The sequence below is a fragment of the Spea bombifrons genome, chromosome 7 (genome assembly GCF_027358695.1).
Source record: "Spea bombifrons isolate aSpeBom1 chromosome 7, aSpeBom1.2.pri, whole genome shotgun sequence".
NCBI lineage: Eukaryota > Metazoa > Chordata > Amphibia > Anura > Pelobatidae > Spea > Spea bombifrons.
In genome coordinates this window covers 23,547,496-23,565,990 of record NC_071093.1, presented here as the reverse complement: position 1 = coordinate 23,565,990, position 18,495 = coordinate 23,547,496, and positions in this window count along the sequence as shown.

The window sequence follows — 18,495 nt, the reverse complement described above, 5'->3', positions numbered from 1 at the left end:
AATTCAGGAACACCGTTTAGTAGCCAAGGTCAGAATTGGAGATGGCAGCAGAGTCGCAGGAATAGCCAGGTTCGGTACACAGAAATTCAGGAACACCCTTTATTAGCCAAGGTCAGTATTGGGAAAGGCAGCAGAGTCACAGGAATAGCCAGGTTCGGTACAGGGAAATTCAGGAAACAAGAAACACAACGGAATGAAGCACTACTCGGCACAATAACTGAGCACACTGAGCACAAACTTGCCGGTCGGAGGATGTCCCGCCCCCGGGCGTGACGTCAACCGAGCGTGCACTCTGCTGTATCCGTCTGGAGGCGGATAAAGTGGGCAGGGGGCGCGCGCGCACGCGCTTAGAAGCAGTCTGGCTGCAGACGGAGAAAGATGCTGGACACACAACGATGGATCCGGTACCCGTGTGTAGCTACTCCGTCAGGGTCCGGTACACGGACCCTGACAGTTCCCCCTCCCAACGAGAGGCCTCCGGCCTCTAACGGGACCTGGTTGCTCTGGATGACGTTTATGAAATGACGATGCTTCAGAGCATGCACAGTATTAGCGGGTTCCCAGGAATCTTCATCCAGTGTGTACCCCTTCCAGCGGATCAGATATTGTAATTGTTTGTAGTGGTATCGGAAGGTGCCCAAAATTGCACCTGAAAAAGGTGCAGAGGCGGGCTACAAAATTAATAAAATGAATGGAACACTTTAGTTCTGAAGAAAGGTTAACTAATTTAAATACCGTATTGGCTCGAATATAGGCCGCACTTTTTTCCCCCACTTTAAGTTTTTAAAGTGGGGGTGTGGCCTATATTCGGGCTCTAGCGCCCGACGCCCGGGACATGCAGTCCCGGGCGCCGGGCAGGCAGCGGGGTTAAGATACAGATCCCCCGCAGCGGTGCAGGGGACCTGCATCCTTCTCCCCGATACGCTCAGACAGCCTCCCCTGCCAGCACTTCCCACGGGGGGGGGTGCCGGCACGGGAGGTTATCTAAGCGTTTTACCTCTGCCCACCCCCGACTTACCGGAGCAGACTCCCGGGTGTCTTGCGGGGCCGGCGGGAGACATTTACGCAATACGCGCATGCAACTTCCGGTACCGGAAGTTGCATACGCGTATTGCGTAGATGTCCCTCGCCGGCCCCGCAAGACACCCGGGAGTCTGCTCCGGTAAGTCGAGGAGGGGGGGGCAGAGGAGGACAGCGACAGCGGCAGCGTATCGCGGGGAGGGAGGACAGCGGCAGCGTATCGCGGGGAGGGAGGACAGCGGCAGCGGATCTCGGGGAGGGAGGACAGCGGCAGCGTATCGCGGGGAGGGAGGACAGCGGCAGCGTATCGCGGGGAGGGAGGACAGCGGCAGCGTATCTCGGGGAGGGAGGACAGCGGCAGCGGATCTCGGGGAGGGAGGACAGCGGCAGCGTATCGCGGGGAGGGAGGACAGCGGCAGCGTATCGCGGGGAGGGAGGACAGCGGCAGCGTATCTCGGGGAGGGAGGACAGTGGCAGCGTATCTCGGGGAGGGAGGACAGTGGCAGCATATCTCGGGGGGGACAGAGTGGCAGCATGTTTTTTTTGGTGCTTTTTTAAAGAAAAAAAACTTTTTCTTTAAAAAAGCACCAAACTTTTAGGGTGCGGCCTATATACGGGGGCGGCCTATATCCGAGCCAATACGGTATGTGCAAACAGGGAAAAAGGTTGGTGCGCTAAGCTAGTCTCAGGCTCAAATAATACAAGTGTATAATGCGAGGCCTACCAAACAGGTATAATTTAAATCTGTTTAGTTTAGAAAAACGGCGCCTCAGAGGGGATATGATAGCATTGTATAAATTTATCCGGGGCAAATACAAACCATTTTGCGGTCACGTATTTAGACTGGAAGAAAGGAGATTTAGTCAAAAGAAAGGGTTTTTTTTACAGTAAGGAACATAATGATGTGGAATTCAGAGCCTGTCCAGATGTTTAAACAGCAACTGGATGAATACTTGCAAAAACATTATATTCAGGGATATAATTTTTAAATTATGGGGAAACAGCTTCTTGATCCAATGAGAGATCTGACTGCCATTCTGGGGTCAAAAAAGAAATTGAAAAGAGCTACAAACTGGGGGTTTTTTGCCTTCTTTTGGATCAACAGCAATTAACAGATATGGGAAAGGCTGAACTTGATCAATGCATGTCTGTTTCCAGCCTATGTAAAACCTCTCTTTGTAAAATGCTTTTGCAACATGCCCTAATGGAAATGTAGACAGTTTAATACAGTAAGCTACAAAGGCTAGCTTATTAGTGCAAAAAAAATATATACAGTCTCTTATTGTGAAAACTTGTGCTGACATGCAATTGCAAAGCAGGTCTTGTTTGATGTTCTAATACGCTTTCTTTTTTCTTTAGAGCACGGGTGTCCAAGTTTTTTTCTGCAGTGGGCCGCTTCATCATAAATTTATATGTGTGTGGGACGCACTCATTTTTCACTGAGAGAAAATGTGGCCTTTTAGCTTTATAATGCATATTAATACAGGGTTAATTTAGCAATAATGAAAAAAAGCAGTGGACAATGTTTTTTTGATCACCTTTTATATGTCATTTACTTAAACAGTAAAGCAAAGTCAGTCCAAATGGAGTAAATAACACAAAACCTTTATATTTCTGGGCCTTGAAAGTTTTGTCCTCTGAAGTGACTACAAATTCAGGAGGGCATTTTATCTCTGGATAGGTAAAAATTAAATAGTTCTATTTATTCCTGCAGTAAGTAAAGTGCCAGGAAACAGATGACCAAACACACACAAGGACAGGATCTGCTATGACGACACCCAAATACACACACACCAGGACAGTCTCTACCACACCAACACTCAAACACACACACACACCAGGACAGGGTCTGCTACGACGACACCCAAACACACACACCAGGACAGGCTCTGCCACACCGACACTCAAACACACACATACTAGGACAGGCTCTGCCACGTTGACACCCAAACACACCAGGACAGGCTATGCTACGACGACACCCAAACACACACACCAGGACAGGCTCTGCCACACCGACACCCAAACACACCAACACCCAAACACACACACACCAGGACAGGCTCTGCCAAACCGACACTCAAACACACACACACCAGGACAGGTTCTGCTACGACGACACCCAAACACAAACACCAGGACAGGCTCTGCCACACCGACACTAAAACATACACACACCAGGACAGGTTCTGCTACGACGACACCCAAACACACACACCAGGACAGGCTCTGCCACACCAACACCCAAAACACACACCAGGACAGGCTGTGCCACACCAACACCCAAACACACACACACATCAGCACAGGCTCTGCCAAACCGACACCCAAACACACACACCAGGGCACGCTCTGCCACACAGACACCCATGCCTACACACCAGGACAAGCTCTGCCACACAGACACCCGCATCAGGATGGGTTAAGCTACACAAAGCATAAAAAATGCTTTCCACACTTCTTTGTTTTTTTGTGTGTTTGCCCCCTTGTGTATTGATGCCCCAGCCAGGTCCTCCTTTAGTATTAATGTACACCCTTGTGTATTGTCCCATGTGTATTTGTGCCCCCAGCCAGCTCCCTTTGTGCCCCCACACTCTTATGTATTGATTTTTATATAATGCCCCTAGCCAGCCTCCCTCTCTTGTTTATTGATGTCCCACCCATACGCATGTGTAAACAGCCACCCCAACCTTTTTGTATTGATTTAGATGTGATGCCCCAACCACCCTGTTGTGTGCTTATAACCCTCAGCCACCCCCAATTAATATCATTCTTAATCCTTAAACAAGAAAAGAACTCAGAGGTTGGTAGAGAATAGCAATCTCTAATCTGAGAAAAAAATAAATGTCCCTTGATTAAAGATGTTTTCGAGGCATAAAATACCACTGTTAAGCCATTTAGTTAAATCAATATCCCTAATATAAAAATAAATAACCTCTATAGAAGTAGAAGGTGAAAGAGATTTATTTATCTTTGCTTTCCTTTTAAGTCTATGGACCATCTTTAGTGTATCATATGATAATAATAATAGTGATCAGGCACTAAATATTGTACTATTAAATAAATAATTATAAAAAAAAATTTATATATAAAAAATTTAAAATTAAATATGAAAAATATATATAAAATTATATATAAGTGATTGTAAATAATGCTGCAAACACTAATAGTATGACCCCAAAATACCTATAGTAATAATAAAAATATAATAAAGTGTTGCGCCTATAATTGTAAAAGATTGATTAAATTGAAAAATTGATTATTACACCAAAATAATGTGCAGTGAAAATAAAAACAAAAAACAATACTTCTATTGATTTTCCAGTCTCCATTTGTTGTATCAGAATCATGTATCAATATGTAGAAACAAAAAAGAAACAAAAGATCATAGTGCTTTCAACAAATATATGTGAATCAGGTGTCTCCTCTATTTGGTGTTTCACTCACATGAGTTTGCTCTGACTTGTTCAAATATATAGCAAAGGAGTTCCGGCTCCGTTTTCGTTTATCAGGTTGTTTTGGGAAGTTCTCTCCGAATCCCTTCTTCGAGCGTTTTAGCCGTCCACACAGCAAGAACACGAATCAAGCAGTACAAGATAGAAAGGCAGGGAGGTGAGATATAAATACGTATTTAATATTTAAAAAAGATGCAGCATGCTTACATTTAAAAAAACAATCTGTAGCGCGTCTTAGTCTCTCCGTTCCTTTTCGAGACGGGCGACTTGCAGGTGTAGCGCGATGACGATCCAACACGCAAACGCGTTTCACCCAATCAGGCTTCTTCAGTGACGTCATCTTTTTTTAAATATTAAATACGCATTTATATCTATAGCTATATATTATTTATTTTGGTGTAATAATCAATTGATTGTCACTTTTACAATTATAGGCGCAACACTTTATTATATTTTTAGTGTATCATAGATTATAGGGTTCTGTTTAATTACATCCTTTGGCTGAGATAAATCAGAATAAGGAGTATAGTTCACATTTCCTGATATCTGCTCTCTTAATTTGTAACCATCTGGGAAGGTTATTTGATCCGTTGTCCCATGCAAGATAATGTGTCAGCATTGTTGCTTCATGGAGGATGGTTGATATTTTGATAAGAAATACCCCCTCTGTGGAATTTTTTGTTTAGTATGTTATGCGCTATTCTTGTTTTTTTTTATGCCAGATAAATTGATCGATGATTTGTTGGAACTGTTTTAGAATATGTTTTAGAAAATATCCGTTAATAAGGTTTATACGGCCGAACCATGAAATTTCAGGGTTTTTCCATTCGGAAAATTGTAGTTTAGTTTTTTCCTTTAAGATTTTAAAATGATGATTAATAAGGGAAGGGAGATCTTTTGGAATTTTTATTCCTAAATAATCTATTGTTTGACCTTGCCAGTCTAAACTGTACCGAGACCCAAGCTCATTTAATTCATCCTGGGAAAGGAAAGTCATAATTGTCTGATTGATTTTATAATTAGAAATTGAATCATAAGAGTCATAATGTAATCCTTGTGATACCTACCGTGTCCGCCGCGGTCCCTCGCCGGTCAGCTACTGGTGGGTGACGCGCACACGTCCTCTCAGTGTGCCGCACGTGTCACGTACACAGAGGGACGTGCGCGCCGACACGGCACGCTCACGGCGGATCGCATGTCGTCCATGATGCACCAATGATTATGAGCGAGTGGCCGCGATGAGACGGCCGCACTCGCAGGGTTATGAGTGCGTTGCCGCGACTCGTTTGCGGTGCTCGACCACTCCAGCATCTGCCGGTGTGGCACGCCCGCGGGGCTTGCCTTCTGTCCCATTTTTGCAGTGCCCGTTCAAAGAGTCACTTGCGTGTTGCTCTGGGTTATAGCTCATTGTTTGTTCCTGCTCCTGATTGATTTATACATGTACCAGACCTTGGCTTTGTTTCCCGACTTTGATCCTGTGCCGCCTGCCCCGACCTTGGCTTTGTTTCCCGACTTTGATCCTGTGCCGCCTGCCCTGACCGTGGAATTACCTGATTGCGTTTTCTCTGCCGCTGACCCTGTACCACCTATTTGCCTTGGACTTACTGCCTGCTGTTCTATGCTACTGTCTCTGCATAGTGGGTGCATCACCCGTGTTGTCCTTGGTCCCACATAACAATCCTTGAATGATCCCTCAATGCCAAAATTTACTAAAACTGCCTTTAAATATCTCCAATTAACAAGATCAAACACCTTTTTGGTGTCAAGTGCCAAGAAGGCTGTTTGAGTTTGGTGGTAGTTTCTACCCTCCATGAAGCCCGCCGCCTGGTCTTTGTGGATAATATGGGGAATGACTTGTTTTAATCTTTGCGCAAGAATTTTTGAATAGATTTTAATATCTAGATTTATTAATGAAATAGGCCTGTAATTAAGTGTTGAGCTTGGGACTTTGCCATCTTTCAAAATCCGTATAATTGCAGCTTGTAAAAGTTATGAAAGGAGCTGCACTTTTGAGGAGAGCGAAGAATAAAATATCAATCACAATGGAGCTATAGTCTGCTGTAGTAATACAAAGGGGACGAAAATCCATCAGGGCCTAGCGATTTCCCTGGCTTTATATCGTTGATAGTTTTAATTATTTCTGTTAGTGAAAAGGGTTGATTTAAGTGCTCCATTTGTGAGCTTGTGATCTTTCATGTTATAAGATAGGATTTTCCCAATTTTATTACTAGAATAATACCATTTATGTCTTAACTCTAAAAGCATCCAGTTAACTTTATCCATTTTCTTAGTGACTCTTTTCTAACGCATCCGTCGCTAGCGCCTCTGGATCTGGTCTCCAGCTGAAAAACCCCTGAAGATGAGTGTTCAGCCGGAACGCAAAAGATCCATATCCAGCGGACCCCAAAGTTCCAGGATTGTTAGAAAAACCTGCCGATTAAAATGCCAATCTGAAGAAGTCCTCAAGAAATCTCGAATGGCAGTCTGCGACTGAATTAGACAATCCGGGAATATATTCTGCCTGTCCCGAAATGTTGTGAGCCAGGCAGAAATGCCAAAACTCTGTTGCCAGCTGGGACAGGGGTTGGCACCTTGTGCTCCAGTTGGATGATTTAAATACCGAACCGCTGATATATTGTCCATCCAAAGTAAGATGGAGCAACCGACTACACCACGTAAGAAACTCTGCAGGGCAAACGAACCTGCTAGGAGTTGTAGGCAAATGATGGTCTAGGCAAATGATGGTCTTCTCCCGAAGTGACCATCTTCCTCCTGTGGAGGTATCTCCGCAACTTGCGCCCCAACCTACTAGGCTGGCATTTGAGTCTATAACTATGTCTGGGACTGAGCCAAAAATAGCGCAACCATTCCAAGACTATGTGCTCTAACCACCATGTCAGTTCCTCGGATGCTTCTACATCAACTGAGACTACATGATCATAAGTGAGGCCTTGGTTCAGCGATCGATTTTTGAGCCTTTGTAGCGCCCTGTAGTGAAGTGGACCCAGAAAGATCGCCTGGATTGATGCAGAGAGGAGACCGATCACCCGTGCTAGGTGGCAAATAGTGATCAAGGGCCGTGCTAACACCTTCTTTATCTCCTGCTTGATAGATTTCACCTTTAATGATGGGAGGTGAAGGGAGCCTTGAATGGAATTGATCTGGAATCCCAAAAATTCCATAGTCTGAGCTGGGATCAGGCATGACTTCTCCCAGTTGAGGAGGACGTCAGGCATGGTCCATTCTAAATGAACCCGGAGAGTGGGAGCGTCCTGATAAAGAATCAGCGTATCATCCAAATAGACGATAATCCCGACTCCTCTTTTCCAGAGATAACTCATCACTGGTTTGAGCACCTTGGTGAAACACCATGAGCGGACTACAGGCTGAATGGGAGACACGTGAAGTACCATGTCACTCCGTCCCACCTGAACTGTAGAAACTTTGATGGTCCGTTGCTATAGGGACTGTCAAATATGCATCTTGGAGGTCTAACTTGACCATCCAATCGCCCAATATCAGAAGATCTCTTAGACAGTGAATACCCTCCATTTGATAACGAACAAAAGCATTTGTGAGGTGTTAAATTTATTACCGGTCTCACCCGACCTCCCTTCTTGGGGCAGAGGAACAAGTTGCTGAGGAAGCCCGATGGGTGAAATGGATTGGGAATAATTGCCCCTTTTTCAAATAGGGATTGGACTTCCTGGGAGACCAGGCTCCCGTCTGCTTCTGAGAATCGGATGCACCGGGGCAAAACTAGCTGATATGGAGAACAGAGAAAAATCTATTCGATACCCAGAGACTGTTTAAAGCACCCACACATCTGATGTTAGTGCTTCCCATGCTGTATAAAACCAGCTGAGTCAGCCTCCCACATTTACTAGGGAAGAAGGGGTAAATAGATAAATAAATCAGACTTACCATAGGGTCTTCTAGGCCGGTAGGAACCATTGGCACCTCTTGATTGCCAGGAATGCCCTCTCTGGGGAAAGAAGGTCAAAGGCTCTTGATATTCCAGGGCCTCGGGATCCCATGTAAGGGTTCCCAGACGACCGGCCAGACAGACGGCCCCAGATTCTGCCGGCCTCACTGAAAACCTTAGGTTTGAAGACCTTTCGGATGTTGGTCTCTGCTTTGTTGAGGCCCGTGAAGGTACTAACATAGGTACCAAGTTCTTTGACAAAACCGTGCCCAAAGAGTAGACCTTTTGGCTGTGGACCAGGGTCAGAGATAGCCATATTGACCAACTTCGGATCTAATTTTAGAAGAATGGCTTTACGCCGTTCAGTTGGCATTGCCGATAAGGCATTTTGCCCTCTGCACCCAACCCCTCAGAGTCATGAGATCGATAAGGGAGTCGTCCACTAAGGCAGTTTCCACCATATCAAAGATCTTGGTCGCAGGTCCCAGAATGTCCCAGACCTCATCCTGACAACTGCGTAGGGAGAAATCAAGACCCTTCTTGGCCTTCCACTCCGACTTGCCTAAAAATTGGTCCAGTTTAGGATCAACCTCTGGAGTCACACATGCGTCACCGGGTAAGGTGGGCCTTGGACATTCCGCTTTCATTTTGTTTCTAGTGGCCTCGTCTGGGGTTTACTCACACGTTGGGCGACATACTGAGCTACATGCTCAGAGGGGCACCATGCAGAGGATCTCGGGTGTTGTAACTCTTCAGGATCAAATAAAGGCTCCCGCTAGGGTCAACCAATATGGTCCCATCCCCTTGCGGCTGTAAGGGCATAGCTGTAGGAGCTGTCAGCCCCTGTTCACTAGATTCGGGATCAGACCTGGAGTCGGGATATTCATCCTCAGACTCATCGGACACCTCCTCCTGCGCCGAATCAGAGTCGGCCATCAACTCGAGGGTCTGAGCCCTCTTCCAATTTCTCATAGATTTTGCCCTGTGAGGGGCTCTTTTATGTGGTGCGACCACGTCATCTGTGACAGGACAAGACCTGTCTGTCATTGTTGTTCTGGAGGTGGGAGGCTTATGATGTTTTGATTCATGTGAAGCTTTGCTGCCTGGCAGTGCCAAATTGGTCTTTGCCTCGTGGGGTGGGTTTAAGTCAGTTATTGAGGAACCCTGCACGGCCTTTAATGCAGATGAGATGTGAAATAGTCATGGACATAAGGCCCATGGCTGACTGAAGGGCCTGAGACACAGACTTGGCCACAGTGGCATCCAGCATGCTCTGGAATTCTTGTGAATTCATACAGTCCCCATGTGAGGCATCATCAGTAGTACAGGGTTCAAGGGAAATTTTAGTGTGAGAAACCTGGGTACTGGTAGAGGATCATGGTTTCCCTGCCAGTCTGCATGATCATGCAGATATGGTCAGTCTGATGGAAGCAGGTATAGGGAGCAAACTCAAAAGGCAGGTAACAGACCTCACAGGTGTCTAACCAATCTTACAGGACGCAGGGTACCTAATGACACTGTACATGTTGCGAAAACCGCACCAAAATACATAATGGGTACTTCTAAAAATGGAAAAAACTAAAAAGGCCACAGAGTTCTAAGCACTAGAACCATAACGTATTAGGAAAAACTTACATAGTGACATTATTAGATGCAGCAGCACTCTCTAAGCAACCAGAAACATAACCAAAGAAGGATAGAGATGGAGAGGAGGGGAGGGGACACCACCACCCCCAAAGGGGAGAAAAAGGGAAGATGGAAGGTACAATAGGATTAAAATATACAAGAGACAAGATTAATGCAACCCATTTTTTCTTATTAATGTCGACTAAATTAGCTGAATGAACATAAAGGATATTTACTGAATTTCCGTAAGCATGAGTGTAGTTTAATCCAGTGAGTTTCCTGGATAAAGGCTAAATCTATATTCTTGTCCTGCAACATCTTATAAAGTCTACCCCTTTTCTGTAGAGAATTTAGTCCCTGGGCATTTAGAGTAAGGAGCTTAAGAGGCATCACAGATAGGTGTCCGGTGTAGTACCCCAAGTTCCTTAGTCCTTCCACTAACCATTACCATTCTTATACAACAATCATACCATAAGATCCACACCGTTAGAGTTTTAGCATATTCTCTCGTATTGGTAACCCTAACAATTCCTGTTACCACCACAGGAACTAAATGGGGGAGGGGAGAGTAAGGAAATAAAAATTGTATACCATAAACTTGCTTGAAAGGATAGAGGTAAAGGGAGAAAGTGATTATTAAGTATATGTATCAGATGTATTTGTTCCCAGAGAGTTTTATCTCAGAGCGCTAGAATAAAAAAAAAAAAGTGTAGATTAAGTGTCATATGTATCCACTGTGAATTGTGGTTGTGTAAATAAATGTGGAGTATTCCACCAATTAATTAACTTCAGTGATAAAGTGTCAAATGTGGCAATTGTATAATAATAAAAAAAGTGTAGATTGAGTGTCATATGTATCTGTTGTGTATTGTGGGTGTGTAAATAGATGTGGAATATTCCACCATTTAATTAGCTTCAGTGATAAAATGCCAAATGTGGCAATTGTATAATAAAAAAATAAATAAAGTGAATTAGTGAGGTAGGTGAATTCAATATGTATTACACAACTTAAGTTTGTGTCTTGCAAATTATTATAATTTATCAAAAATGAGAAGTGAGTGGATTAAGTGATATGTGTTCCCCAAGTTGTTGTAAAAATAAAGTGGCAAGATGTTGTCAAATGTGTTAAGTGTGGAAAATAAAGGAAAAAATAATTGTAAGATGTATAGGTGATATAAAATGTTACACCAATTATTACAGCTTAAATGGAATAATGTCAGCTGTATCAATTATATAAATCCAAAGAAAAATAAAGAACACAGATCTTAACCCCTTCAATCCCATAGGAACGTACCGGTACGTCCAAAAAACGCATCCCAAGAATCCCCTATGGACGCACCAGTACATCCAGCCTTTCTTCCGTGTTACGTCAGCAAAGCTGTTACATCAGATCAGACAGCAGAAAGCCGGCGATGCCGGCTTCTGCTGTCAGGGAGGAGTCCAGGCCTGATCTCCCGTGCAGCGGCAGGGATGTTCTGTCGGAGGGGATATCCTGTCCTCCGATGAGGCACAAACAGTGCAATCTCTATGCACGTCTGTGAGGACCTGCATAGAGATCGCAGTGTGATCGGTGCAGGGGGATCACGGAGAGGGGAGTGAGAAACCATGTCTCTCACCCCCCTCCCGTCCTGAAACAGAGAAGAAGAAAAAAAAAAACGGTTATTAATTTAAAAAATAATAATAAAAAAAAATAAAGTGAGCTAAGTGATGTCATTGTGACATCACTGGCATCAATAACATGTTCAGGAGGTCCCTAAGAGGACCTCTAACCATTTTGTGTTTAAAAAAAATATATAAAAAATACAAAATAAATAAAATTTTAAAATTTAAAAAAATATATAAAAAAAGATTAGAAAAAATGCCGGTGCGCTAAGCTAGTCACAGGCTCAAATAATACAAATGTATAATACGAGGCCTACCAAACAGGTGTAAGCATGCTGCAAAAACAGTGTATTGGCTGTACAATGTATACAAAAAACAGAGTGTGCCTTGACGTGGCGGGTGAGCTTAATTATGCTTTGGCCAATTCATATAACCAAAACCTCTCATTTATATTATGTTTATATATTTGTTGCCAACTTTATTAGGGTAAGAAGCGCAGACAGTTTTTGTTTTTTGTATACATTGTACAGCCAATACACTGTTTTTGCAGCATGCTTACACGTGTTTGGTAGGCCTCGTATTATACATTTGTATTATTTGAGCCTGTGACTAGCTTAGCGCACCGGCATTTTTTCTTTTCCCTGTTTGCACATATTTGAGGTTGTTGGCTCCTTATCAGTCTGGTTGCAGCTTGCTGTCCAGGGGTTAATAGGGAGGAGGTTTAATTGCACCTCCCCCAACACATTAATAAGGTTTTGGTAGCAGTATAAACTGCTTTGTGTGCCCACTATGTAGGAGGTGAGAGTAGGTTCTCACCCTATTGAGAGTGTGCCTTGACGTGGCGGGTGAGCTTAATTATGCTTTGGCCAATTCATATAACCAAAACCTCTCATTTATATTATGTTTATATATTTGTTGCCAACTTTATTAGGGTAAGAAGCGCAGACAGTTTTTGTTTTTTGTATAAAAAAAGATTATAATAATAAAAATAAATTTACCTTCTCCACATGCCCTATCCGATTTCGTGGTACAAAGCTTTTGTGGTCCGCTATATACTGACGGCAGAGAAAGCCCTGATCCCCTTGCACTGGGGAGATTCTTCCCCCCCTACGATTCGGGAGTGGATCCAGAGGGTGGAGCGGAGCCGAGTTCTTGAAGAACTGATTTATTCCGCCTCGGACAGATCTGAGAAACACCACTGCATTTGGTTCCACTGGCTGCAACTTCTCTCTAGTCCTCAGATTCGCATTCTGCTTGACAACGTGCCCTCTTGAGGACTGACTACCGAGTTGTCTCCTTCAGGCGCGTGACCCTCCTGCCCCCTACCGGGTGTCCCCCCCTTTTTTTTTCTCTCCCTCTTTCCTCCTCTCCGCTCCCATTCACCCCCCCCAAAACTCCCTTTCCCTTTACACTCGCTGGCCTCATCTGTAACGTCCATATATGCTCGCAGGGCCGGGGGTTAGTGGTTGCTGCATGCGGTGCCACCCTGATACCCCCTCCACATATACTCACTTATAGTTACACAAGGGATACCTACACTCACATGCCATACACCCATATACCCTTTGAGCTCGCCACACCGATTCTAGTGTCGCTCTAGTGACGTGTTCACACACCGCCTGACTGGTTATGAAGTTTATCCCCATGTGCCACGCTTCCTTCGATTCTCTGGTAACCAACCACCGGGACTCTCTGTCCCTCAGGCACAACGTCACGGCTCTTTTCCTGTGGGTTACCGGTGCCGGGGAGTATGAGCACCTAGTTTTATCACATGCTGTGTCTCCACGGTAGTAGGTTGTGTCTCGCCCTGTGTCATGCTGCTGTGTAACACATTGTACTTACCGCACCGGTTATCGCAGTGTGCTAACTCTGTGTTCATATGGCTCTGTAACCGTATATCGTTGATGTACTGCCTGTATGCCCGCATCACGTAAACTGTACCTGTCCCCCCCTTTTTTGATTTTCTGTACCCTTCCCTTGTTCCGTTTAACAAAAAATAGAGAAAACCTCAATAAACATTGATTTACCATAATAAAAAAAAAACAAAAAAAACCTTACATCACATTGCCCTAGCATAACATCTACCCAGTATAACCCTCCTGCCCCCGTTCATTACCCCCAAACCCGTTAAGCCATAAGCATAAAAATTCTACAAAAAAATGTACACCTTATAGTATGTTCCCTGGTGATCTGAAAACACTTGTATGTTTTTAAATTGATCCATTCTTGGTTTGTCTTTTCTGAGCTCTTGCACGATAAGGTTTTTAGTATAATAGTTTGAGAACTTCACGATTATATCCGCCAAGTATAAGTCATTCTGAGCTTTTGATTTGCGTAGCCTATGAAATCGTTCAAATGGCCCAGTTCCTGGGGTGTAATAAAGGACAAAAATCTTTCAGGAATTATTCCAAAAGGTGGAATTGCAATGTATCCGAGATACCCCTCAACCTAATATTGAGGGGTATCTCCACGTCTGAGATTTTCATTTCCACGCCTTTGACTTTGTTTGTTAATACCGCATTTGAATGGTAAAGTGTTTTATTGTCTTCCTGTATCTTTATATTTTCCTGTTTAGCTAGTGTTTCAGAAGTTTGAAGGGCCGCTATTCTGAGCTGTGCTATATTGTCTTCCAAATCTTGTCCTGATGTTGTACTTCAATAGCTTTATGAACAGATAAAGAACTTCTGTGATCAGTTAGTTGCATGTTTGGTTTGAGAGAGCAGAAAATATTGATTGGTTTATTGCTTTCTTGAGGATTATTTCTTTCTCTCTATCCTTTTTTGGAGGCATTCTGGTCAAATAAACTCGATCTCAGTGGTATGCTGATATACTCGCTCTGATTCAGGTGTCTGAGATCTTTAAATTTTCAGAGAAAAAACAAAACAAAAACAAAAAAAAAACAGTCTACAGAATGTTAAGCCCAAAATGGGGGTTTAACAGTACACAAATAAATCATGTCTAGTCTTAGGCCGCTAATTAGAAGTTGAGATTGATTAGCACTAAAATATCGTCTTGTATCCCCTCTTTCTCTAGGTGTTTCTGTTAATGCCAATATAGATCAATTGATAGAAAAATTAAGTATTGGTTCACCCCAAAAAATGGTTTTGTTAGCACAAAGTAGCTTATGTAACTCGTAACGGCTTCAATACAGAGCTCTCATTCCCTCCACCGTTCGCCACTCCGCGTCCCCACTCTGCTCGCCTCAGATCCCTCCCGTCTCACCTCAGGGCTCCCTCACCTCGTCTCAGCGAAATAGAGCCGGAACGGAGAACCAGAGGTACCGGGTGTCATGATTGACTCATGAAATATAGTGGATGCATGGAAGGGTAACCCAGCAGAGGAGGTTTGTTTCTTTGAGCATTCAATGAGTTAATCTGAGGTTGATTTTAAATGTGTTTCTTAGTGCATGCCCTCTGTATCTGTTCTGGCGAGAGGCGTCATCTTCCCAAAAGACCCCTGTGGTGATTCATGGCCGAATAGCCACAAAATCCCTCCGTGTGCTGGAAAGGAAGATGGGCACTCCAGCCGCAACGTATGCATAACACACGAAGACATGACACCGTTTGAGATCCGAATAGACGCACGGAACCAAAGAAACGTGAACGTGATGCCTGAGGGAGCATATAAGGAAGCACTCCATAGACTTGCATACACACCTCCTGAGGAAGCCACGAAGCACTGGCGAAATGCGCAGAGTACTTTTTTGCTTACAGCATACTTGATTTTTAACCATCTTTTAACCATTTTTATTCGACTATTTATATAGAACATTCCCAATTTTTTGTACTGATTAGATATTACTTCATATTTACTTTTTAAGGGCCGAGTCCCGGAATAAATTATTTATTTATTGATTTACTCCTCTTATTTGATCATGACACATATAATTATTTTCTGATGATTTTGGACAAAATCATGAATTGCATTTTTTAACAACACATACCTTATAATTAATTGGTATTTGATTCTCCTGAGTACTTGCACTTGCACTTTAAAAACACTGCCATTGGAACACAGAGGAATCACCTGACCAGGACGCAAAGAAATTGAGGATCTACAAGATTCATATCCAGAACTTCATCAAATACCACCACAACTCCAAGATATACCGTATTGGCCCAAATATAGGCCGCACTTTTTTCCCCCACTCCCCCACGGGGGGAGTACCGGCACGGGAGGTTGTCTAAGCGCATCGCACGGACGTTCACCGGCAGCGGCGATGCGCCGTTGCCGGTGAACGTCCGCACGATGCATTTTAACCCCCCGACTTACCAGGGCAGACTCCCGGGTGTCTTGCAGGGCCGGCGGAAGACATCTACGGCGGAAGACATCTACGCAATACTTCCGCTGGGTGCCGGCACAGGGAGTTGTATACACGATGTGCATAGATGTCCCCCTCCGGCCCCGCAAGACACCCGGGAGTCTGCTCTGGTAAGTCGGGGGGGGGGGACAGAGTGGCAGCATATATCGGGGGGGACAGAGTGGCAGCATATCTCGGGGGGGGACAGAGTGGCAGCATATCTCGGGGGGGAGAGGACAGAGTAGCAGCATATCTGGGGGGGGGGGGACAGTGGCAGCATATCTCGGGGGGGGGGGACAGAGTGGCAGCATGTTTTTTGGTGCTTTTTTAAAGAAAAAAACTTTTTCTTTAAAAAAGCACCAAACTTTTAGGGTGCGGCCTATATACGGGGGCGGCCTATATCCGAGCCAATACGGTACATCTGATAAGCGGGGTACATCCACCTAAATGTGAGTGCATCCTATTATTGCGTGTACACTGATTTAGAAAGATATCATTTTATGGTATATTTCTTTTTTCTTATGTCCATGGGGTTGATGGATTGACACACACATCAAGGAGTTGTTTTTGGAGGCTTAAAAGGTTCATACACATTGTGAGTGTAACCATTGAAGTTTTGTCTTGAAGTTCCTAAGTGTTTTTACTCTATTACGCTATATTTTTTTCCGTATCTGCTTTTTTATTTGAGCAATTGAGATCGCGAGTTACAAGCGCCCAAGACAGAAGTCTTGGTGATTCATAGCCTAACAGATAAGGATCCTTAGTTATAGGAATTCCATTCTTATCTTGTGGATGGGCTTTCCATCACCTTTACCCCACCATAACTTATTGGCACATCAAAGATGGGAACCAATTCTTGGGGAAGGTGTCATATAATTGGCCATGTGGTCAGAGGGGCGTTTTTCTTGCAAAAGAGTCTGATTTAGGGGCAATGCAACGACCTCAAAGCAGAACTCCATGATATACTCTGATCGGAACAACATCATAAGAAACCATCTGGACTTAAGGAGTTCCCACAGGCCAGCTTATTAAAGAAACTCATGAGTGAGGGTCCTGTGTTTAAGTCCCATTGTTTTTAAGAACTGTTTGCTGTTTTATTTTTATTTTGTATGTCTTGTTTTTTTTAATTGTGGCACTGTGTAATATTTGTCTTTTTGTTATTAAAATATTCATAATCCAAGTCTGTCTTTGGGCTCTAGTATTGATATCCACAAACTCTAAGAGGATAACACGTTACCATATTGTTATTAAGTTCTACAGGAGATATATATATATATGTTGTTTGCCCAGGGTGGGTTGATATATAGATATAGATATATATATATATATATTGTGACACAATACCCCTTCACTTGGTACTCTGTCCGGGAATATTTACTCACACACAGTCTACCAGGCTGCAGAGACGGCTCAGACATGAGGAGGGTTAAATAAAAGGCTGGGCTCACACGGGCCGCACAATGCTTTAGGGTGTCATGACTGAGCAGTGTTGCTCTAAGAATACGGAAGGGAAGAAGACTTTGCAACACACAGAGGTTTCTGATGCTTTTGAGGAAGAGGGGTTGCAAAACACCTTGCTAAGGCTGCTATGGACTTTGTGGTAGAGCAGGATTTGAAGGCTCATCTCACCTGGTATATCCAAAAATATGTAAAGGAAAATCCACTCCCTCAATACCTTGAATGTTTCCAGCCTTAACCTTGGCTTCCTTGGTTTTATGATTCAAAAATCCAAAGCACAGCTGTTGGAGTGAGGAGAAAGTTGGGTGCCATTTACACACCAAGATTACTGTTGTACATGAAAGCATACACAAGGACAAACAGCACCCTTAATGTACAGTGATTTGGGGTGGATATTGACTGTTTTGATTCTTCTGTAAAACTGGTTGAATCACTTATCGGGTGCTTCACTGTTTCTCAGCTCCAAATATGAGATATTGATTTTTAGAGTTTCTGCTCCTGGGGCTATTTTTGTGCAGAATCAGACAGTGACCCTAGTTTTATTTTAATGCAGGACGCACTGTTCATTAGAGGAAGAAAATGTTTTGAGCTGGTTATTATTGTGGTCAGGTTTAGTTTTGGCTGCCAACTCTAGATCAAGAATTATCATTAACCCTTTCACTGCTAAGGATGTAGTGGTTACGTCCTCACAAGTGGGCTTCAGGTGCTAAGGACGTAACCACTACGTCCTCAGCAGTGACTTACCTCGGTGACTTACCTCGGTGGAGGTCTGTTGACCGCACCTAGGTACAGGTCAGATCGCCTTCTGCCTCCAGCGATGACGTCATCTAACAACTTTATTAACAACTGATAATTGTCAGTTAAAGAGGGATGGGGGGGGGCATGCTGCTTGTATCTCAGGCATCTAAGCAGCTACAGACCCCCAACATATACTGTTGGAAAGGTAATCGCTTCATCTTTCCAATGGTATAAGGCTTGTAAAAGAAGTAAAAATAATAAAAAAATGATTTGGGGGTCTCTAAAGGCAGATAGAGATCAAAACTGCCTAGAGAAAAATAAAATTATCTAAAAATAAACTAGTTTAACTTTAAAGAAAAAAAGAAAGTTTA